The sequence below is a fragment of the Gymnoscopelus braueri genome (assembly GCF_963280865.1).
Source record: "Gymnoscopelus braueri genome assembly, chromosome: 3".
NCBI lineage: Eukaryota > Metazoa > Chordata > Actinopteri > Myctophiformes > Myctophidae > Gymnoscopelus > Gymnoscopelus braueri.
The window spans coordinates 54,874,600-54,899,959 of record NC_137612.1 but is presented as its reverse complement, the minus strand read 5'-3'; positions in this window follow the sequence as shown (position 1 = coordinate 54,899,959).

The following is a 25,360-nucleotide window of genomic DNA, read 5'->3' as shown; positions in this document are numbered from 1 at the left end:
CTGAATGAGCAATCGTCATGTTTATTATGAATGCAGCCCTAACTAACAAAATGTCACTGCTGAAAAATGTCACTTCTAACCCTTTAGCAGCCCAGCCTAAGTAGAGTAAAGGAATAAACACACTCCACAGCAGGGCCACTGTCATCTATATAAGGCCTACCGGCCACTGCAACTGTTGCTTACGGCCATACCACCCTGAACACGCCCGATCTCGTCCGATCTCGGAAGCTAAGCAGGGTCGGGCCTGGTTAGTACTTGGATGGGAGACCGCCTGGGAATACCAGGTGCTGTAAGCTTTTTTTCATTTGGCAGACTGAATGAGCAATCGTCATGTTTATTATGAATGCAGCACTAACTAACAAAATGTCACTGCTGAAAAATGTCACTTCTAACCCTTTAGCAGCCCAGCCTAAGTAGAGTAAAGGAATAAACACACTCCACAGCAGGGCCACTGTCATCTATATAAGGCCTACCGGCCACTGCAACTGTTGCTTACGGCCATACCACCCTGAACACGCCCGATCTCGTCCGATCTCGGAAGCTAAACAGGGTCGGGCCTGGTTAGTACTTGGATGGGAGACCGCCTGGGAATACCAGGTGCTGTAAGCTTTTTTTCATTTGGCAGACTGAATGAGCAATCGTCATGTTTATTATGAATGCAGCACTAACTAACAAAATGTCACTGCTGAAAAATTTCACTTCTAACCCTTTAGCAGCCCAGCCTAAGTAGAGTAAAGGAATAAACACACTCCACAGCAGGGCCACTGTCATCTATATAAGGCCTACCGGCCTCTGCAACTGTTGCTTACGGCCATACCACCCTGAACACGCCCGATCTCGTCCGATCTCGGAAGCTAAGCAGGGTCGGGCCTGGTTAGTTCTTGGATGGGAGACCGCCTGGGAATACCAGGTGCTGTAAGCTTTTTTTCATTGGCAGACTGAATGAGCAATCGTCATGTTTATTATGAATGCAGCACTAACTAACAAAATGTCACTGCTGAAAAATGTCACTTCTAACCCTTTAGCAGCCCAGCCTAAGTAGAGTAAAGGAATAAACACACTCCACAGCAGGGCCACTGTCATCTATATATGGCCTACCGGCCACTGCAACTGTTGCTTACGGCCATACCACCCTGAACACGCCCGATCTAGTCCGATCTCGGAAGCTAAGCAGGGTCGGGCCTGGTTAGTACTTGGATGGGAGACCGCCTGGGAATACCAGGTGCTGTAAGCTTTTTTTCATTTGACTGAATGAGCAATCGTCATGTTTATTATGAATGCAGCACTAACTAACAAAATGTCACTGCTGAAAAATGTCACTTCTAACCCTTTAGCAGCCCAGCCTAAGTAGAGTAAAGGAATAAACACACTCCACAGCAGGGCCACTGTCATCTATATAAGGCCTACCGGCCACTGCAACTGTTGCTTACGGCCATACCACCCTGAACACGCCCGATCTCGTCCGATCTCGGAAGCTAAGCAGGGTCGGGCCTGGTTAGTACTTGGATGGGAGACCGCCTGGGAATACCAGGTGCTGTAAGCTTTTTTTCATTTGGCAGACTGAATGAGCAATCGTCATGTTTATTATGAATGCAGCACTAACTAACAAAATGTCACTGCTGAAAAATGTCACTTCTAACCCTTTAGCAGCCCAGCCTAAGTAGAGTAAAGGAATAAACACACTCCACAGCAGGGCCACTGTCATCTATATAAGGCCTACCGGCCACTGCAACTGTTGCTTACGGCCATACCACCCTGAACACGCCCGATCTCGTCCGATCTCGGAAGCTAAGCAGGGTCGGGCCTGGTTAGTACTTGGATGGGAGACCGCCTGGGAATACCAGGTGCTGTAAGCTTTTTTTCATTTGACTGAATGAGCAATCGTCATGTTTATTATGAATGCAGCACTAACTAACAAAATGTCACTGCTGAAAAATGTCACTTCTAACCCTTTAGCAGCCCAGCCTAAGTAGAGTAAAGGAATAAACACACTCCACAGCAGGGCCACTGTCATCTATATAAGGCCTACCGGCCACTGCAACTGTTGCTTACGGCCATACCACCCTGAACACGCCCGATCTCGTCCGATCTCGGAAGCTAAGCAGGGTCGGACCTGGTTAGTACTTGTATGAGAGACTACCTGGGAATACCAGGTGCTGTAAGCTTTTTTTCATTTGACTGAATGAGCAATCGTCATGTTTATTATGAATGCAGCCCTAACTAACAAAATGTCACTGCTGAAAAATGTCACTTCTAACCCTTTAGCAGCCCAGCCTAAGTAGAGTAAAGGAATAAACACACTCCACAGCAGGGCCACTGTCATCTATATAAGGCCTACCGGCCACTGCAACTGTTGCTTATGGCCATACCACCCTGAACACGCCCGATCTCGTCCGATCTCGGAAGCTAAGCAGGGTCGGGCCTGGTTAGTACTTGGATGGGAGACCGCCTGGGAATACCAGGTGCTGTAAGCTTTTTTTCATTTGGCAGACTGAATGAGCAATCGTCATGTTTATTATGAATGCAGCACTAACTAACAAAATGTCACTGCTGAAAAATGTCACTTCTAACCCTTTAGCAGCCCAGCCTAAGTAGAGTAAAGGAATAAACACACTCCACAGCAGGGCCACTGTCATCTATATAAGGCCTACCGGCCACTGCAACTGTTGCTTACGGCCATACCACCCTGAACACGCCCGATCTCGTCCGATCTCGGAAGCTAAACAGGGTCGGGCCTGGTTAGTACTTGGATGGGAGACCGCCTGGGAATACCAGGTGCTGTAAGCTTTTTTTTCATTTGGCAGACTGAATGAGCAATCGTCATGTTTATTATGAATGCAGCACTAACTAACAAAATGTCACTGCTGAAAAATTTCACTTCTAACCCTTTAGCAGCCCAGCCTAAGTAGAGTAAAGGAATAAACACACTCCACAGCAGGGCCACTGTCATCTATATAAGGCCTACCGGCCTCTGCAACTGTTGCTTACGGCCATACCACCCTGAACACGCCCGATCTCGTCCGATCTCGGAAGCTAAGCAGGGTCGGGCCTGGTTAGTACTTGGATGGGAGACCGCCTGGGAATACCAGGTGCTGTAAGCTTTTTTTCATTTGGCAGACTGAATGAGCAATCGTCATGTTTATTATGAATGCAGCACTAACTAACAAAATGTCACTGCTGAAAAATGTCACTTCTAACCCTTTAGCAGCCCAGCCTAAGTAGAGTAAAGGAATAAACACACTCCACAGCAGGGCCACTGTCATCTATATATGGCCTACCGGCCACTGCAACTGTTGCTTACGGCCATACCACCCTGAACACGCCCGATCTCGTCCGATCTCGGAAGCTAAGCAGGGTCGGGCCTGGTTAGTACTTGGATGGGAGACCGCCTGGGAATACCAGGTGCTGTAAGCTTTTTTTCATTTGACTGAATGAGCAATCGTCATGTTTATTATGAATGCAGCACTAACTAACAAAATGTCACTGCTGAAAAATGTCACTTCTAACCCTTTAGCAGCCCAGCCTAAGTAGAGTAAAGGAATAAACACACTCCACAGCAGGGCCACTGTCATCTATATAAGGCCTACCGGCCACTGCAACTGTTGCTTACGGCCATACCACCCTGAACACGCCCGATCTCGTCCGATCTCGGAAGCTAAGCAGGGTCGGGCCTGGTTAGTACTTGGATGGGAGACCGCCTGGGAATACCAGGTGCTGTAAGCTTTTTTTCATTTGGCAGACTGAATGAGCAATCGTCATGTTTATGATGAATGCAGCACTAACTAACAAAATGTCACTGCTGAAAAATGTCACTTCTAACCCTTTAGCAGCCCAGCCTAAGTAGAGTAAAGGAATAAACACACTCCACAGCAGGGCCACTGTCATCTATATAAGGCCTACCGGCCACTGCAACTGTTGCTTACGGCCATACCACCCTGAACACGCCCGATCTCGTCCGATCTCGGAAGCTAAGCAGGGTCGGGCCTGGTTAGTACTTGGATGGGAGACCGCCTGGGAATACCAGGTGCTGTAAGCTTTTTTTCATTTGGCAGACTGAATGAGCAATCGTCATGTTTATTATGAATGCAGCACTAACTAACAAAATGTCACTGCTGAAAAATGTCACTTCTAACCCTTTAGCAGCCCAGCCTAAGTAGAGTAAAGGAATAAACACACTCCACAGCAGGGCCACTGTCATCTATATAAGGCCTACCGGCCACTGCAACTGTTGCTTACGGCCATACCACCCTGAACACGCCCGATCTCGTCCGATCTCGGAAGCTAAGCAGGGTCGGGCCTGGTTAGTACTTGAATGGGAGACCGCCTGGGAATACCAGGTGCTGTAAGCTTTTTTTCATTTGGCAGACTGAATGAGCAATCGTCATGTTTATTATGAATGCAGCACTAACTAACAAAATGTCACTGCTGAAAAATGTCACTTCTAACCCTTTAGCAGCCCAGCCTAAGTAGAGTAAAGGAATAAACACACTCCACAGCAGGGCCACTGTCATCTATATAAGGCCTACCGGCCACTGCAACTGTTGCTTACGGCCATACCACCCTGAACACGCCCGATCTCGTCCGATCTCGGAAGCTAAGCAGGGTCGGGCCTGGTTAGTACTTGGATGGGAGACCGCCTGGGAATACCAGGTGCTGTAAGCTTTTTTTCATTTGGCAGACTGAATGAGCAATCGTCATGTTTATTATGAATGCAGCACTAACTAACAAAATGTCACTGCTGAAAAATGTCACTTCTAACCCTTTAGCAGCCCAGCCTAAGTAGAGTAAAGGAATAAACACACTCCACAGCAGGGCCACTGTCATCTATATAAGGCCTACCGGCCACTGCAACTGTTGCTTACGGCCATACTACCCTGAACACGCCCGATCTCGTCCGATCTCGGAAGCTAAGCAGGGTCGGGCCTGGTTAGTACTTGGATGGGAGACCGCCTGGGAATACCAGGTGCTGTAAGCTTTTTTTCATTTGGCAGACTGAATGAGCAATCGTCATGTTTATTATGAATGCAGCACTAACTAACAAAATGTCACTGCTGAAAAATGTCACTTCTAACCCTTTAGCAGCCCAGCCTAAGTAGAGTAAAGGAATAAACACACTCCACAGCAGGGCCACTGTCATCTATATAAGGCCTACCGGCCACTGCAACTGTTGCTTACGGCCATACCACCCTGAACACGCCCGATCTCGTCCGATCTCGGAAGCTAAGCAGGGTCGGACCTGGTTAGTACTTGGATGGGAGACTACCTGGGAATACCAGGTGCTGTAAGCTTTTTTTCATTTGACTGAATGAGCAATCGTCATGTTTATTATGAATGCAGCCCTAACTAACAAAATGTCACTGCTGAAAAATGTCACTTCTAACCCTTTAGCAGCCCAGCCTAAGTAGAGTAAAGGAATAAACACACTCCACAGCAGGGCCACTGTCATCTATATAAGGCCTACCGGCCACTGCAACTGTTGCTTACGGCCATACCACCCTGAACACGCCCGATCTCGTCCGATCTCGGAAGCTAAGCAGGGTCGGGCCTGGTTAGTACTTGGATGGGAGACCGCCTGGGAATACCAGGTGCTGTAAGCTTTTTTTCATTTGGCAGACTGAATGAGCAATCGTCATGTTTATTATGAATGCAGCACTAACTAACAAAATGTCACTGCTGAAAAATGTCACTTCTAACCCTTTAGCAGCCCAGCCTAAGTAGAGTAAAGGAATAAACACACTCCACAGCAGGGCCACTGTCATCTATATAAGGCCTACCGGCCACTGCAACTGTTGCTTACGGCCATACCACCCTGAACACGCCCGATCTCGTCCGATCTCGGAAGCTAAACAGGGTCGGGCCTGGTTAGTACTTGGATGGGAGACCGCCTGGGAATACCAGGTGCTGTAAGCTTTTTTTCATTTGGCAGACTGAATGAGCAATCGTCATGTTTATTATGAATGCAGCACTAACTAACAAAATGTCACTGCTGAAAAATTTCACTTCTAACCCTTTAGCAGCCCAGCCTAAGTAGAGTAAAGGAATAAACACACTCCACAGCAGGGCCACTGTCATCTATATAAGGCCTACCGGCCTCTGCAACTGTTGCTTACGGCCATACCACCCTGAACACGCCCGATCTCGTCCGATCTCGGAAGCTAAGCAGGGTCGGGCCTGGTTAGTACTTGGATGGGAGACCGCCTGGGAATACCAGGTGCTGTAAGCTTTTTTTCATTTGGCAGACTGAATGAGCAATCGTCATGTTTATTATGAATGCAGCACTAACTAACAAAATGTCACTGCTGAAAAATGTCACTTCTAACCCTTTAGCAGCCCAGCCTAAGTAGAGTAAAGGAATAAACACACTCCACAGCAGGGCCACTGTCATCTATATATGGCCTACCGGCCACTGCAACTGTTGCTTACGGCCATACCACCCTGAACACGCCCGATCTAGTCCGATCTCGGAAGCTAAGCAGGGTCGGGCCTGGTTAGTACTTGGATGGGAGACCGCCTGGGAATACCAGGTGCTGTAAGCTTTTTTTCATTTGACTGAATGAGCAATCGTCATGTTTATTATGAATGCAGCACTAACTAACAAAATGTCACTGCTGAAAAATGTCACTTCTAACCCTTTAGCAGCCCAGCCTAAGTAGAGTAAAGGAATAAACACACTCCACAGCAGGGCCACTGTCATCTATATAAGGCCTACCGGCCACTGCAACTGTTGCTTACGGCCATACCACCCTGAACACGCCCGATCTCGTCCGATCTCGGAAGCTAAGCAGGGTCGGGCCTGGTTAGTACTTGGATGGGAGACCGCCTGGGAATACCAGGTGCTGTAAGCTTTTTTTCATTTGACTGAATGAGCAATCGTCATGTTTATTATGAATGCAGCACTAACTAACAAAATGTCACTGCTGAAAAATGTCACTTCTAACCCTTTAGCAGCCCAGCCTAAGTAGAGTAAAGGAATAAACACACTCCACAGCAGGGCCACTGTCATCTATATAAGGCCTACCGGCCACTGCAACTGTTGCTTACGGCCATACCACCCTGAACACGCCCGATCTCGTCCGATCTCGGAAGCTAAGCAGGGTCGGACCTGGTTAGTACTTGTATGGGAGACTACCTGGGAATACCAGGTGCTGTAAGCTTTTTTTCATTTGACTGAATGAGCAATCGTCATGTTTATTATGAATGCAGCCCTAACTAACAAAATGTCACTGCTGAAAAATGTCACTTCTAACCCTTTAGCAGCCCAGCCTAAGTAGAGTAAAGGAATAAACACACTCCACAGCAGGGCCACTGTCATCTATATAAGGCCTACCGGCCACTGCAACTGTTGCTTACGGCCATACCACCCTGAACACGCCCGATCTCGTCCGATCTCGGAAGCTAAGCAGGGTCGGACCTGGTTAGTACTTGTATGGGAGACTACCTGGGAATACCAGGTGCTGTAAGCTTTTTTTCATTTGACTGAATGAGCAATCGTCATGTTTATTATGAATGCAGCCCTAACTAACAAAATGTCACTGCTGAAAAATGTCACTTCTAACCCTTTAGCAGCCCAGCCTAAGTAGAGTAAAGGAATAAACACACTCCACAGCAGGGCCACTGTCATCTATATAAGGCCTACCGGCCACTGCAACTGTTGCTTACGGCCATACCACCCTGAACACGCCCGATCTCGTCCGATCTCGGAAGCTAAGCAGGGTCGGGCCTGGTTAGTACTTGGATGGGAGACCGCCTGGGAATACCAGGTGCTGTAAGCTTTTTTTCATTTGGCAGACTGAATGAGCAATCGTCATGTTTATTATGAATGCAGCACTAACTAACAAAATGTCACTGCTGAAAAATTTCACTTCTAACCCTTTAGCAGCCCAGCCTAAGTAGAGTAAAGGAATAAACACACTCCACAGCAGGGCCACTGTCATCTATATAAGGCCTACCGGCCTCTGCAACTGTTGCTTACGGCCATACCACCCTGAACACGCCCGATCTCGTCTGATCTCGGAAGCTAAGCAGGGTCGGGCCTGGTTAGTACTTGGATGGGAGACCGCCTGGGAATACCAGGTGCTGTAAGCTTTTTTTCATTTGGCAGACTGAATGAGCAATCGTCATGTTTATTCTGAATGCAGCACTAACTAACAAAATGTCACTGCTGAAAAATGTCACTTCTAACCCTTTAGCAGCCCAGCCTAAGTAGAGTAAAGGAATAAACACACTCCACAGCAGGGCCACTGTCATCTATATATGGCCTACCGGCCACTGCAACTGTTGCTTACGGCCATACCACCCTGAACACGCCCGATCTAGTCCGATCTCGGAAGCTAAGCAGGGTCGGGCCTGGTTAGTACTTGGATGGGAGACCGCCTGGGAATACCAGGTGCTGTAAGCTTTTTTTCATTTGACTGAATGAGCAATCGTCATGTTTATTATGAATGCAGCACTAACTAACAAAATGTCACTGCTGAAAAATGTCACTTCTAACCCTTTAGCAGCCCAGCCTAAGTAGAGTAAAGGAATAAACACACTCCACAGCAGGGCCACTGTCATCTATATAAGGCCTACCGGCCACTGCAACTGTTGCTTACGGCCATACCACCCTGAACACGCCCGATCTCGTCCGATCTCGGAAGCTAAGCAGGGTCGGGCCTGGTTAGTACTTGGATGGGAGACCGCCTGGGAATACCAGGTGCTGTAAGCTTTTTTTCATTTGACTGAATGAGCAATCGTCATGTTTATTATGAATGCAGCACTAACTAACAAAATGTCACTGCTGAAAAATGTCACTTCTAACCCTTTAGCAGCCCAGCCTAAGTAGAGTAAAGGAATAAACACACTCCACAGCAGGGCCACTGTCATCTATATAAGGCCTACCGGCCACTGCAACTGTTGCTTACGGCCATACCACCCTGAACACGCCCGATCTCGTCCGATCTCGGAAGCTAAGCAGGGTCGGACCTGGTTAGTACTTGTATGGGAGACTACCGGGGAATACCAGGTGCTGTAAGCTTTTTTTCATTTGACTGAATGAGCAATCGTCATGTTTATTATGAATGCAGCCCTAACTAACAAAATGTCACTGCTGAAAAATGTCACTTCTAACCCTTTAGCAGCCCAGCCTAAGTAGAGTAAAGGAATAAACACACTCCACAGCAGGGCCACTGTCATCTATATAAGGCCTACCGGCCACTGCAACTGTTGCTTACGGCCATACCACCCTGAACACGCCCGATCTCGTCCGATCTCGGAAGCTAAGCAGGGTCGGGCCTGGTTAGTACTTGGATGGGAGACCGCCTGGGAATACCAGGTGCTGTAAGCTTTTTTTCATTTGGCAGACTGAATGAGCAATCGTCATGTTTATTATGAATGCAGCACTAACTAACAAAATGTCACTGCTGAAAAATGTCACTTCTAACCCTTTAGCAGCCCAGCCTAAGTAGAGTAAAGGAATAAACACACTCCACAGCAGGGCCACTGTCATCTATATAAGGCCTACCGGCCACTGCAACTGTTGCTTACGGCCATACCACCCTGAACACGCCCGATCTCGTCCGATCTCGGAAGCTAAACAGGGTCGGGCCTGGTTAGTACTTGGATGGGAGACCGCCTGGGAATACCAGGTGCTGTAAGCTTTTTTTCATTTGGCAGACTGAATGAGCAATCGTCATGTTTATTATGAATGCAGCACTAACTAACAAAATGTCACTGCTGAAAAATGTCACTTCTAACCCTTTAGCAGCCCAGCCTAAGTAGAGTAAAGGAATAAACACACTCCACAGCAGGGCCACTGTCATCTATATAAGGCCTACCGGCCTCTGCAACTGTTGCTTACGGCCATACCACCCTGAACACGCCCGATCTCGTCCGATCTCGGAAGCTAAGCAGGGTCGGGCCTGGTTAGTACTTGGATGGGAGACCGCCTGGGAATACCAGGTGCTGTAAGCTTTTTTTCATTTGGCAGACTGAATGAGCAATCGTCATGTTTATTATGAATGCAGCACTAACTAACAAAATGTCACTGCTGAAAAATGTCACTTCTAACCCTTTAGCAGCCCAGCCTAAGTAGAGTAAAGGAATAAACACACTCCACAGCAGGGCCACTGTCATCTATATATGGCCTACCGGCCACTGCAACTGTTGCTTACGGCCATACCACCCTGAACACGCCCGATCTCGTCCGATCTCGGAAGCTAAGCAGGGTCGGGCCTGGTTAGTACTTGGATGGGAGACCGCCTGGGAATACCAGGTGCTGTAAGCTTTTTTTCATTTGACTGAATGAGCAATCGTCATGTTTATTATGAATGCAGCACTAACTAACAAAATGTCACTGCTGAAAAATGTCACTTCTAACCCTTTAGCAGCCCAGCCTAAGTAGAGTAAAGGAATAAACACACTCCACAGCAGGGCCACTGTCATCTATATAACGCCTACCGGCCACTGCAACTGTTGCTTACGGCCATACCACCCTGAACACGCCCGATCTCGTCCGATCTCGGAAGCTAAGCAGGGTCGGGCCTGGTTAGTACTTGGATGGGAGACCGCCTGGGAATACCAGGTGCTGTAAGCTTTTTTTCATTTGGCAGACTGAATGAGCAATCGTCATGTTTATTATGAATGCAGCACTAACTAACAAAATGTCACTGCTGAAAAATGTCACTTCTAACCCTTTAGCAGCCCAGCCTAAGTAGAGTAAAGGAATAAACACACTCCACAGCAGGGCCACTGTCATCTATATAAGGCCTACCGGCCACTGCAACTGTTGCTTACGGCCATACCACCCTGAACACGCCCGATCTCGTCCGATCTCGGAAGCTAAGCAGGGTCGGGCCTGGTTAGTACTTGGATGGGAGACCGCCTGGGAATACCAGGTGCTGTAAGCTTTTTTTCATTTGGCAGACTGAATGAGCAATCGTCATGTTTATTATGAATGCAGCACTAACTGACAAAATGTCACTGCTGAAAAATGTCACTTCTAACCCTTTAGCAGCCCAGCCTAAGTAGAGTAAAGGAATAAACACACTCCACAGCAGGGCCACTGTCATCTATATAAGGCCTACCGGCCACTGTAACTGTTGCTTACGGCCATACCACCCTGAACACGCCCGATCTCGTCCGATCTCGGAAGCTAAGCAGGGTCGGGCCTGGTTAGTACTTGGATGGGAGACCGCCTGGGAATACCAGGTGCTGTAAGCTTTTTTTCATTTGGCAGACTGAATGAGCAATCGTCATGTTTATTATGAATGCAGCACTAACTAACAAAATGTCACTGCTGAAAAATGTCACTTCTAACCCTTTAGCAGCCCAGCCTAAGTAGAGTAAAGGAATAAACACACTCCACAGCAGGGCCACTGTCATCTATATAATGCCTACCGGCCACTGCAACTGTTGCTTACGGCCATACCACCCTGAACACGCCCGATCTCGTCCGATCTCGGAAGCTAAGCAGGGTCGGACCTGGTTAGTACTTGGATGGGGGACTACCTGGGAATACCAGGTGCTGTAAGCTTTTTTTCATTTGACTGAATGAGCAATCGTCATGTTTATTATGAATGCAGCCCTAACTAACAAAATGTCACTGCTGAAAAATGTCACTTCTAACCCTTTAGCAGCCCAGCCTAAGTAGAGTAAAGGAATAAACACACTCCACAGCAGGGCCACTGTCATCTATATAAGGCCTACCGGCCACTGCAACTGTTGCTTACGGCCATACCACCCTGAACACGCCCGATCTCGTCCGATCTCGGAAGCTAAGCAGGGTCGGGCCTGGTTAGTACTTGGATGGGAGACCGCCTGGGAATACCAGGTGCTGTAAGCTTTTTTTCATTTGGCAGACTGAATGAGCAATCGTCATGTTTATTATGAATGCAGCACTAACTAACAAAATGTCACTGCTGAAAAATGTCACTTCTAACCCTTTAGCAGCCCAGCCTAAGTAGAGTAAAGGAATAAACACACTCCACAGGAGGGCCACTGTCATCTATATAAGGCCTACCGGCCACTGCAACTGTTGCTTACGGCCATACCACCCTGAACACGCCCGATCTCGTCCGATCTCGGAAGCTAAGCAGGGTCGGGCCTGGTTAGTACTTGGATGGGAGACCGCCTGGGAATACCAGGTGCTGTAAGCTTTTTTTCATTTGGCAGACTGAATGAGCAATCGTCATGTTTATTATGAATGCAGCACTAACTAACAAAATGTCACTGCTGAAAAATGTCACTTCTAACCCTTTAGCAGCCCAGCCTAAGTAGAGTAAAGGAATAAACACACTCCACAGCAGGGCCACTGTCATCTATATAAGGCCTACCGGCCACTGCAACTGTTGCTTACGGCCATACCACCCTGAACACGCCCGATCTCGTCCGATCTCGGAAGCTAAGCAGGGTCGGGCCTGGTTAGTACTTGGATGGGAGACCGCCTGGGAATACCAGGTGCTGTAAGCTTTTTTTCATTTGGCAGACTGAATGAGCAATCGTCATGTTTATTATGAATGCAGCACTAACTAACAAAATGTCACTGCTGAAAAATGTCACTTCTAACCCTTTAGCAGCCCAGCCTAAGTAGAGTAAAGGAATAAACACACTCCACAGCAGGGCCACTGTCATCTATATAAGGCCTACCGGCCACTGTAACTGTTGCTTACGGCCATACCACCCTGAACACGCCCGATCTCGTCCGATCTCGGAAGCTAAGCAGGGTCGGGCCTGGTTAGTACTTGGATGGGAGACCGCCTGGGAATACCAGGTGCTGTAAGCTTTTTTTCATTTGGCAGACTGAATGAGCAATCGTCATGTTTATTATGAATGCAGCACTAACTAACAAAATGTCACTGCTGAAAAATGTCACTTCTAACCCTTTAGCAGCCCAGCCTAAGTAGAGTAAAGGAATAAACACACTCCACAGCAGGGCCACTGTCATCTATATAAGGCCTACCGGCCACTGCAACTGTTGCTTACGGCCATACCACCCTGAACACGCCCGATCTCGTCCGATCTCGGAAGCTAAGCAGGGTCGGACCTGGTTAGTACTTGGATGGGAGACTACCTGGGAATACCAGGTGCTGTAAGCTTTTTTTCATTTGACTGAATGAGCAATCGTCATGTTTATTATGAATGCAGCCCTAACTAACAAAATGTCACTGCTGAAAAATGTCACTTCTAACCCTTTAGCAGCCCAGCCTAAGTAGAGTAAAGGAATAAACACACTCCACAGCAGGGCCACTGTCATCTATATAAGGCCTACCGGCCACTGCAACTGTTGCTTACGGCCATACCACCCTGAACACGCCCGATCTCGTCCGATCTCGGAAGCTAAGCAGGGTCGGGCCTGGTTAGTACTTGGATGGGAGACCGCCTGGGAATACCAGGTGCTGTAAGCTTTTTTTCATTTGGCAGACTGAATGAGCAATCGTCATGTTTATTATGAATGCAGCACTAACTAACAAAATGTCACTGCTGAAAAATGTCACTTCTAACCCTTTAGCAGCCCAGCCTAAGTAGAGTAAAGGAATAAACACACTCCACAGCAGGGCCACTGTCATCTATATAAGGCCTACCGGCCACTGCAACTGTTGCTTACGGCCATACCACCCTGAACACGCCCGATCTCGTCCGATCTCGGAAGCTAAGCAGGGTCGGACCTGGTTAGTACTTGGATGGGAGACTACCTGGGAATACCAGGTGCTGTAAGCTTTTTTTCATTTGACTGAATGAGCAATCGTCATGTTTATTATGAATGCAGCCCTAACTAACAAAATGTCACTGCTGAAAAATGTCACTTCTAACCCTTTAGCAGCCCAGCCTAAGTAGAGTAAAGGAATAAACACACTCCACAGCAGGGCCACTGTCATCTATATAAGGCCTACCGGCCACTGCAACTGTTGCTTACGGCCATACCACCCTGAACACGCCCGATCTCGTCCGATCTCGGAAGCTAAGCAGGGTCGGGCCTGGTTAGTACTTGGATGGGAGACCGCCTGGGAATACCAGGTGCTGTAAGCTTTTTTTCATTTGGCAGACTGAATGAGCAATCGTCATGTTTATTATGAATGCAGCACTAACTAACAAAATGTCACTGCTGAAAAATGTCACTTCTAACCCTTTAGCAGCCCAGCCTAAGTAGAGTAAAGGAATAAACACACTCCACAGCAGGGCCACTGTCATCTATATAAGGCCTACCGGCCACTGCAACTGTTGCTTACGGCCATACCACCCTGAACACGCCCGATCTTGTCCGATCTCGGAAGCTAAGCAGGGTCGGGCCTGGTTAGTACTTGGATGGGAGACCGCCTTGGAATACCAGGTGCTGTAAGCTTTTTTTCATTTGGCAGACTGAATGAGCAATCGTCATGTTTATTATGAATGCAGCACTAACTAACAAAATGTCACTGCTGAAAAATGTCACTTCTAACCCTTTAGCAGCCCAGCCTAAGTAGAGTAAAGGAATAAACACACTCCACAGCAGGGCCACTGTCATCTATATAAGGCCTACCGGCCACTGCAACTGTTGCTTACGGCCATACCACCCTGAACACGCCCGATCTAGTCCGATCTCGGAAGCTAAGCAGGGTCGGGCCTGGTTAGTACTTGGATGGGAGACCGCCTGGGAATACCAGGTGCTGTAAGCTTTTTTTCATTTGACTGAATGAGCAATCGTCATGTTTATTATGAATGCAGCACTAACTAACAAAATGTCACTGCTGAAAAATGTCACTTCTAACCCTTTAGCAGCCCAGCCTAAGTAGAGTAAAGGAATAAACACACTCCACAGCAGGGCCACTGTCATCTATATAAGGCCTACCGGCCACTGCAACTGTTGCTTACGGCCATACCACCCTGAACACGCCCGATCTCGTCCGATCTCGGAAGCTAAGCAGGGTCGGGCCTGGTTAGTACTTGGATGGGAGACCGCCTGGGAATACCAGGTGCTGTAAGCTTTTTTTCATTTGGCAGACTGAATGAGCAATCGTCATGTTTATTATGAATGCAGCACTAACTAACAAAATGTCACTGCTGAAAAATGTCACTTCTAACCCTTTAGCAGCCCAGCCTAAGTAGAGTAAAGGAATAAACACACTCCACAGCAGGGCCACTGTCATCTATATAAGGCCTACCGGCCACTGCAACTGTTGCTTACGGCCATACCACCCTGAACACGCCCGATCTCGGAAGCTAAGCAGGGTCGGGCCTGGTTAGTACTTGGATGGGAGACCGCCTGGGAATACCAGGTGCTGTAAGCTTTTTTTCATTTGGCAGACTGAATGAGCAATCGTCATGTTTATTATGAATGCAGCACTAACTAACAAAATGTCACTGCTGAAAAATGTCACTTCTAACCCTTTAGCAGCCCAGCCTAAGTAGAGTAAAGGAATAAACACACTCCACAGCAGGGCCACTGTCATCTATATAAGGCCTACCGGCCACTGCAACTGTTGCTTACGGCCATACCACCCTGAACACGCCCGATCTAGTCCGATCTCGGAAGATAAGCAGGGTCGGGCCTGGTTAGTACTTGGATGGGAGACCGCCTGGGAATACCAGGTGCTGTAAGCTTTTTTTCATTTGACTGAATGAGCAATCGTCATGTTTATTATGAATGCAGCACTAACTAACAAAATGTCACTGCTGAAAAATGTCACTTCTAACCCTTTAGCAGCCCAGCCTAAGTAGAGTAAAGGAATAAACACACTCCACAGCAGGGCCACTGTCATCTATATAAGGCCTACCGGCCACTGCAACTGTTGCTTACGGCCATACCACCCTGAACACGCCCGATCTCGTCCGATCTCGGAAGCTAAGCAGGGTCGGGCCTGGTTAGTACTTGGATGGGAGACCGCCTGGGAATACCAGGTGCTGTAAGCTTTTTTTCATTTGGCAGACTGAATGAGCAATCGTCATGTTTATTATGAATGCAGCACTAACTAACAAAATGTCACTGCTGAAAAATGTCACTTCTAACCCTTTAGCAGCCCAGCCTAAGTAGAGTAAAGGAATAAACACACTCCACAGCAGGGCCACTGTCATCTATATAAGGCCTACCGGCCACTGCAACTGTTGCTTACGGCCATACCACCCTGAACACGCCCGATCTAGTCCGATCTCGGAAGCTAAGCAGGGTCGGGCCTGGTTAGTACTTGGATGGGAGACCGCCTGGGAATACCAGGTGCTGTAAGCTTTTTTTCATTTGACTGAATGAGCAATCGTCATGTTTATTATGAATGCAGCACTAACTAACAAAATGTCACTGCTGAAAAATGTCACTTCTAACCCTTTAGCAGCCCAGCCTAAGTAGAGTAAAGGAATAAACACACTCCACAGCAGGGCCACTGTCATCTATATAAGGCCTACCGGCCACTGCAACTGTTGCTTACGGCCATACCACCCTGAACACGCCCGATCTCGTCCGATCTCGGAAGCTAAGCAGGGTCGGGCCTGGTTAGTACTTGGATGGGAGACCGCCTGGGAATACCAGGTGCTGTAAGCTTTTTTTCATTTGGCAGACTGAATGAGCAATCGTCATGTTTATTATGAATGCAGCACTAACTAACAAAATGTCACTGCTGAAAAATGTCACTTCTAACCCTTTAGCAGCCCAGCCTAAGTAGAGTAAAGGAATAAACACACTCCACAGCAGGGCCACTGTCATCTATATAAGGCCTACCGGCCACTGCAACTGTTGCTTACGGCCATACCACCCTGAACACGCCCGATCTCGTCCGATCTCGGAAGCTAAGCAGGGTCGGGCCTGGTTAGTACTTGGATGGGAGACCGCCTGGGAATACCAGGTGCTGTAAGCTTTTTTTCATTTGACTGAATGAGCAATCGTCATGTTTATTATGAATGCAGCACTAACTAACAAAATGTCACTGCTGAAAAATGTCACTTCTAACCCTTTAGCAGCCCAGCCTAAGTAGAGTAAAGGAATAAACACACTCCACAGCAGGGCCACTGTCATCTATATAAGGCCTACCGGCCACTGCAACTGTTGCTTACGGCCATACCACCCTGAACACGCCCGATCTCGTCCGATCTCGGAAGCTAAGCAGGGTCGGACCTGGTTAGTACTTGGATGGGAGACTACCTGGGAATACCAGGTGCTGTAAGCTTTTTTTCATTTGACTGAATGAGCAATCGTCATGTTTATTATGAATGCAGCACTAACTAACAAAATGTCACTGCTGAAAAATGTCACTTCTAACCCTTTAGCAGCCCAGCCTAAGTAGAGTAAATGAATAAACACACTCCACAGCAGGGCCACTGTCATCTATATAAGGCCTACCGGCCACTGCAACTGTTGCTTACGGCCATACCACCCTGAACACGCCCGATCTCGTCCGATCTCGGAAGCTAAGCAGGGTCGGGCCTGGTTAGTACTTGGATGGGAGACCGCCTGGGAATACCAGGTGCTGTAAGCTTTTTTTTATTTGACTGAATGAGCAATCGTCATGTTTATTATGAATGCAGCACTAACTAACAAAATGTCACTGCTGAAAAATTTCACTTCTAACCCTTTAGCAGCCCAGCCTAAGTAGAGTAAAGGAATAAACACACTCCACAGCAGGGCCACTGTCATCTATATAAGGCCTACCGGCCACTGTAACTGTTGCTTACGGCCATACCACCCTGAACACGCCCGATCTCGTCCGATCTAGGAAGCTAAGCAGGGTCGGGCCTGGTTAGTACTTGGATGGGAGACCGCCTGGGAATACCAGGTGCTGTAAGCTTTTTTTCATTTGGCAGACTGAATGAGCAATCGTCATGTTTATTATGAATGCAGCACTAACTAACAAAATGTCACTGCTGAAAAATGTCACTTCTAACCCTTTAGCAGCCCAGCCTAAGTAGAGTAAAGGAATAAACACACTCCACAGCAGGGCCACTGTCATCTATATAAGGCCTACCGGCCACTGCAACTGTTGCTTACGGCCATACCACCCTGAACACGCCCGATCTCGTCCGATCTCGGAAGCTAAGCAGGGTCGGACCTGGTTAGTACTTGGATGGGAGACTACCTGGGAATACCAGGTGCTGTAAGCTTTTTTTCATTTGACTGAATGAGCAATCGTCATGTTTATTATGAATGCAGCACTAACTAACAAAATGTCACTGCTGAAAAATGTCACTTCTAACCCTTTAGCAGCCCAGCCTAAGTAGAGTAAAGGAATAAACACACTCCACAGCAGGGCCACTGTCATCTATATAAGGCCTACCGGCCACTGCAACTGTTGCTTACGGCCATACCACCCTGAACACGCCCGATCTCGTCCGATCTCGGAAGCTAAGCAGGGTCGGACCTGGTTAGTACTTGGATGGGAGACTACCTGGGAATACCAGGTGCTGTAAGCTTTTTTTCATTTGACTGAATGAGCAATCGTCATGTTTATTATGAATGCAGCACTAACTAACAAAATGTCACTGCTGAAAAATGTCACTTCTAACCCTTTAGCAGCCCAGCCTAAGTAGAGTAAATGAATAAACACACTCCACAGCAGGGCCACTGTCATCTATATAAGGCCTACCGGCCACTGCAACTGTTGCTTACGGCCATACCAACCTGAACACGCCCGATCTCGTCCGATCTCGGAAGCTAAGCAGGGTCGGGCCTGGTTAGTACTTGGATGGGAGACCGCCTGGGAATACCAGGTGCTGTAAGCTTTTTTTTATTTGACTGAATGAGCAATCGTCATGTTTATTATGAATGCAGCACTAACTAACAAAATGTCACTGCTGAAAAATGTCACTTCTAACCCTTTAGCAGCCCAGCCTAAGTAGAGTAAAGGAATAAACACACTCCACAGCAGGGCCACTGTCATCTATATAAGGCCTACCGGCCACTGTAACTGTTGCTTACGGCCATACCACCCTGAACACGCCCGATCTCGTCCGATCTAGGAAGCTAAGCAGGGTCGGGCCTGGTTAGTACTTGGATGGGAGACCGCCTGGGAATACCAGGTGCTGTAAGCTTTTTTTCATTTGGCAGACTGAATGAGCAATCGTCATGTTTATTATGAATGCAGCACTAACTAACAAAATGTCACTGCTGAAAAATGTCACTTCTAACCCTTTAGCAGCCCAGCCTAAGTAGAGTAAAGGAATAAACACACTCCACAGCAGGGCCACTGTCATCTATATAAGGCCTACCGGCCACTGCAACTGTTGCTTACGGCCATACCACCCTGAACACGCCCGATCTCGTCCGATCTCGGAAGCTAAGCAGGGTCGGACCTGGTTAGTACTTGGATGGGAGACTACCTGGGAATACCAGGTGCTGTAAGCTTTTTTTCATTTGACTGAATGAGCAATCGTCATGTTTATTATGAATGCAGCCCTAACTAACACAATGTCACTGCTGAAAAATGTCACTTCTAACCCTTTAGCAGCCCAGCCTAAGTAGAGTAAAGGAATAAACACACTCCACAGCAGGGCCACTGTCATCTATATAAGGCCTACCGGCCTCTGCAACTGTTGCTTACGGCCATACCACCCTGAACACGCCAGATCTCGTCCGATCTCGGAAGCTAAGCAGGGTCGGGCCTGGTTAGTACTTGAATGGGAGACCGCCTGGGAATACCAGGTGCTGTAAGCTTTTTTTCATTTGGCAGACTGAATGAGCAATCGTCATGTTTATTATGAATGCAGCACTAACTAACAAAATGTCACTGCTGAAAAATGTCACTTCTAACCCTTTAGCAGCCCAGCCTAAGTAGAGTAAAGGAATAAACACACTCCACAGCAGGGCCACTGTCATCTATATAAGGCCTACCGGCCACTGCAACTGTTGCTTACGGCCATACCACCCTGAACACGCCCGATCTCGTCCGATCTCGGAAGCTAAGCAGGGTCGGACCTGGTTAGTACTTGGATGGGAGACTACCTGGGAATACCAGGTGCTGTAAGCTTTTTTTCATTTGACTGAATGAGCAATCGTCATGTTTATTATGAATGCAGCCCTAACTAACAAAATGTCACTGCTGAAAAATGTCACTTCTAACCCTTTAGCAGCCCAGCCTAAGTAGAGTAAAGGAATAAACACACTCCACAGCAGGGCCACTGTCATCTATATAAGGCCTACCGGCCACTGCAACTGTTGCTTACGGCCATACCACCCTGAACACGCCCGATCTCGTCCGATCTCGGAAGCTAAGCAGGGTCGGGCCTGGTTAGTACTTGGATGGGAGACCGCCTGGGAATACCAGGTGCTGTAAGCTTTTTTTCATTTGGCAGACTGAATGAGCAATCGTCATGTTTATTATGAATGCAGCACTAACTAACAAAATGTCACTGCTGAAAAATGTCACTTCTAACCCTTTAGCAGCCCGGCCTAAGTAGAGTAAAGGAATAAACACACTCCACAGCAGGGCCACTGTCATCTATATAAGGCCTACCGGCCACTGCAACTGTTGCTTACGGCCATACCACCCTGAACACGCCCGATCTCGTCCGATCTCGGAAGCTAAGCAGGGTCGGGCCTGGTTAGTACTTGGATGGGAGACCGCCTGGGAATACCAGGTGCTGTAAGCTTTTTTTCATTTGGCAGACTGAATGAGCAATCGTCATGTTTATTATGAATGCAGCACTAACTAACAAAATGTCACTGCTGAAAAATGTCACTTCTAACCCTTTAGCAGCCCAGCCTAAGTAGAGTAAAGGAATAAACACACTCCACAGCAGGGCCACTGTCATCTATATAAGGCCTACCGGCCACTGCAACTGTTGCTTACGGCCATACCACCCTGAACACGCCCGATCTCGTCCGATCTCGGAAGCTAAGCAGGGTCGGACCTGGTTAGTACTTGGATGGGAGACTACCTGGGAATACCAGGTGCTGTAAGCTTTTTTTCATTTGACTGAATGAGCAATCGTCATGTTTATTATGAATGCAGCCCTAACTAACAAAATGTCACTGCTGAAAAATGTCACTTCTAACCCTTTAGCAGCCCAGCCTAAGTAGAGTAAAGGAATAAACACACTCCACAGCAGGGCCACTGTCATCTATATAAGGCCTACCGGCCACTGCAACTGTTGCTTACGGCCATACCACCCTGAACACGCCCGATCTCGTCCGATCTCGGAAGCTAAGCAGGGTCGGGCCTGGTTAGTACTTGGATGGGAGACCGCCTGGGAATACCAGGTGCTGTAAGCTTTTTTTCATTTGACTGAATGAGCAATCGTCATGTTTATTATGAATGCAGCACTAACTAACAAAATGTCACTGCTGAAAAATGTCACTTCTAACCCTTTAGCAGCCCAGCCTAAGTAGAGTAAAGGAATAAACACACTCCACAGCAGGGCCACTGTCATCTATATAAGGCCTACCGGCCACTGCAACTGTTGCTTACGGCCATACCACCCTGAACACGCCCGATCTCGTCCGATCTCGGAAGCTAAGCAGGGTCGGGCCTGGTTAGTACTTGAATGGGAGACCGCCTGGGAATACCAGGTGCTGTAAGCTTTTTTTCATTTGGCAGACTGAATGAGCAATCGTCATGTTTATTATGAATGCAGCACTAACTAACAAAATGTCACTGCTGAAAAATTTCACTTCTAACCCTTTAGCAGCCCAGCCTAAGTAGAGTAAAGGAATAAACACACTCCACAGCAGGGCCACTGTCATCTATATAAGGCCTACCGGCCACTGCAACTGTTGCTTACGGCCATACCACCCTGAACACGCCCGATCTCGTCCGATCTCGGAAGCTAAGCAGGGTCGGGCCTGGTTAGTACTTGGATAGGAGACCGCCTGGGAATACCAGGTGCTGTAAGCTTTTTTTCATTTGGCAGACTGAATGAGCAATCGTCATGTTTATGATGAATGCAGCACTAACTAACAAAATGTCACTGCTGAAAAATGTCACTTCTAACCCTTTAGCAGCCCAGCCTAAGTAGAGTAAAGGAATAAACACACTCCACAGCAGGGCCACTGTCATCTAGGCCTACCGGCCACTGCAACTGTTGCTTACGGCCATACCACCCTGAACACGCCCGATCTCGTCCGATCTCGGAAGCTAAGCAGGGGCGGGCCTGGTTAGTACTTGGATGGGAGACCGCCTGGGAATACCAGGTGCTGTAAGCTTTTTTTCATTTGGCAGACTGAATGAGCAATCGTCATGTTTATTATGAATGCAGCACTAACTAACAAAATGTCACTGCTGAAAAATGTCACTTCTAACCCTTTAGCAGCCCAGCCTAAGTAGAGTAAAGGAATAAACACACTCCACAGCAGGGCCACTGTCATCTATATAAGGCCTACCGGCCACTGCAACTGTTGCTTACGGCCATACCACCCTGAACACGCCCGATCTCGGAAGCTAAGCAGGGTCGGGCCTGGTTAGTACTTGGATGGGAGACCGCCTGGGAATACCAGGTGCTGTAAGCTTTTTTTCATTTGGCAGACTGAATGAGCAATCGTCATGTTTATTATGAATGCAGCACTAACTAACAAAATGTCACTGCTGAAAAATGTCACTTCTAACCCTTTAGCAGCCCAGCCTAAGTAGAGTAAATGAATAAACACACTCCACAGCAGGGCCACTGTCATCTATATAAGGCCTACCGGCCACTGCAACTGTTGCTTACGGCCATACCACCCTGAACACGCCCGATCTCGTCCGATCTCGGAAGCTAAGCAGGGTCGGGCCTGGTTAGTACTTGGATGGGAGACCGCCTGGGAATACCAGGTGCTGTAAGCTTTTTTTTATTTGACTGAATGAGCAATCGTCATGTTTATTATGAATGCAGCACTAACTAACAAAATGTCACTGCTGAAAAATGTCACTTCTAACCCTTTAGCAGCCCAGCCTAAGTAGAGTAAAGGAATAAACACACTCCACAGCAGGGCCACTGTCATCTATATAAGGCCTACCGGCCACTGCAACTGTTGCTTACGGCCATACTACCCTGAACACGCCCGATCTCGTCCGATCTCGGAAGCTAAGCAGGGTCGGGCCTGGTTAGTACTTGGATGGGAGACCGCCTGGGAATACCAGGTGCTGTAAGCTTTTTTTCATTTGGCAGACTGAATGAGCAATCGTCATGTTTATTATGAATGCAGCACTAACTAACAAAATGTCACTGCTGAAAAATGTCACTTCTAACCCTTTAGCAGCCCAGCCTAAGTAGAGTAAAGGAATAAACACACTCCACAGCAGGGCCACTGTCATCTATATAAGGCCTACCGGCCACTGCAACTGTTGCTTACGGCCATACCACCCTGAACACGCCCGATCTCGTCCGATCTCGGAAGCTAAGCAGGGTCGGACCTGGTTAGTACTTGGATGGGAGACTACCTGGGAATACCAGGTGCTGTAAGCTTTTTTTCATTTGACTGAATGAGCAATCGTCATGTTTATTATGAATGCAGCCCTAACTAACAAAATGTCACTGCTGAAAAATGTCACTTCTAACCCTTTAGCAGCCCAGCCTAAGTAGAGTAAAGGAATAAACACACTCCACAGCAGGGCCACTGTCATCTATATAAGGCCTACCGGCCACTGCAACTGTTGCTTACGGCCATACCACCCTGAACACGCCCGATCTCGTCCGATCTCGGAAGCTAAGCAGGGTCGGGCCTGGTTAGTACTTGGATGGGAGACCGCCTGGGAATACCAGGTGCTGTAAGCTTTTTTTCATTTGGCAGACTGAATGAGCAATCGTCATGTTTATTATGAATGCAGCACTAACTAACAAAATGTCACTGCTGAAAAATGTCACTTCTAACCCTTTAGCAGCCCAGCCTAAGTAGAGTAAAGGAATAAACACACTCCACAGCAGGGCCACTGTCATCTATATAAGGCCTACCGGCCACTGCAACTGTTGCTTACGGCCATACCACCCTGAACACGCCCGATCTCGTCCGATCTCGGAAGCTAAACAGGGTCGGGCCTGGTTAGTACTTGGATGGGAGACCGCCTGGGAATACCAGGTGCTGTAAGCTTTTTTTCATTTGGCAGACTGAATGAGCAATCGTCATGTTTATTATGAATGCAGCACTAACTAACAAAATGTCACTGCTGAAAAATTTCACTTCTAACCCTTTAGCAGCCCAGCCTAAGTAGAGTAAAGGAATAAACACACTCCACAGCAGGGCCACTGTCATCTATATAAGGCCTACCGGCCTCTGCAACTGTTGCTTACGGCCATACCACCCTGAACACGCCCGATCTCGTCCGATCTCGGAAGCTAAGCCGGGTCGGGCCTGGTTAGTACTTGGATGGGAGACCGCCTGGGAATACCAGGTGCTGTAAGCTTTTTTTCATTTGGCAGACTGAATGAGCAATCGTCATGTTTATTATGAATGCAGCACTAACTAACAAAATGTCACTGCTGAAAAATGTCACTTCTAACCCTTTAGCAGCCCAGCCTAAGTAGAGTAAAGGAATAAACACACTCCACAGCAGGGCCACTGTCATCTATATATGGCCTACCGGCCACTGCAACTGTTGCTTACGGCCATACCACCCTGAACACGCCCGATCTAGTCCGATCTCGGAAGCTAAGCAGGGTCGGGCCTGGTTAGTACTTGGATGGGAGACCGCCTGGGAATACCAGGTGCTGTAAGCTTTTTTTCATTTGACTGAATGAGCAATCGTCATGTTTATTATGAATGCAGCACTAACTAACAAAATGTCACTGCTGAAAAATGTCACTTCTAACCCTTTAGCAGCCCAGCCTAAGTAGAGTAAAGGAATAAACACACTCCACAGCAGGGCCACTGTCATCTATATAAGGCCTACCGGCCACTGCAACTGTTGCTTACGGCCATACCACCCTGAACACGCCCGATCTCGTCCGATCTCGGAAGCTAAGCAGGGTCGGGCCTGGTTAGTACTTGGATGGGAGACCGCCTGGGAATACCAGGTGCTGTAAGCTTTTTTTCATTTGACTGAATGAGCAATCGTCATGTTTATTATGAATGCAGCACTAACTAACAAAATGTCACTGCTGAAAAATGTCACTTCTAACCCTTTAGCAGCCCAGCCTAAGTAGAGTAAAGGAATAAACACACTCCACAGCAGGGCCACTGTCATCTATATAAGGCCTACCGGCCACTGCAACTGTTGCTTACGGCCATACCACCCTGAACACGCCCGATCTCGTCCGATCTCGGAAGCTAAGCAGGGTCGGACCTGGTTAGTACTTGTATGGGAGACTACCTGGGAATACCAGGTGCTGTAAGCTTTTTTTCATTTGACTGAATGAGCAATCGTCATGTTTATTATGAATGCAGCCCTAACTAACAAAATGTCACTGCTGAAAAATGTCACTTCTAACCCTTTAGCAGCCCAGCCTAAGTAGAGTAAAGGAATAAACACACTCCACAGCAGGGCCACTGTCATCTATATAAGGCCTACCGGCCACT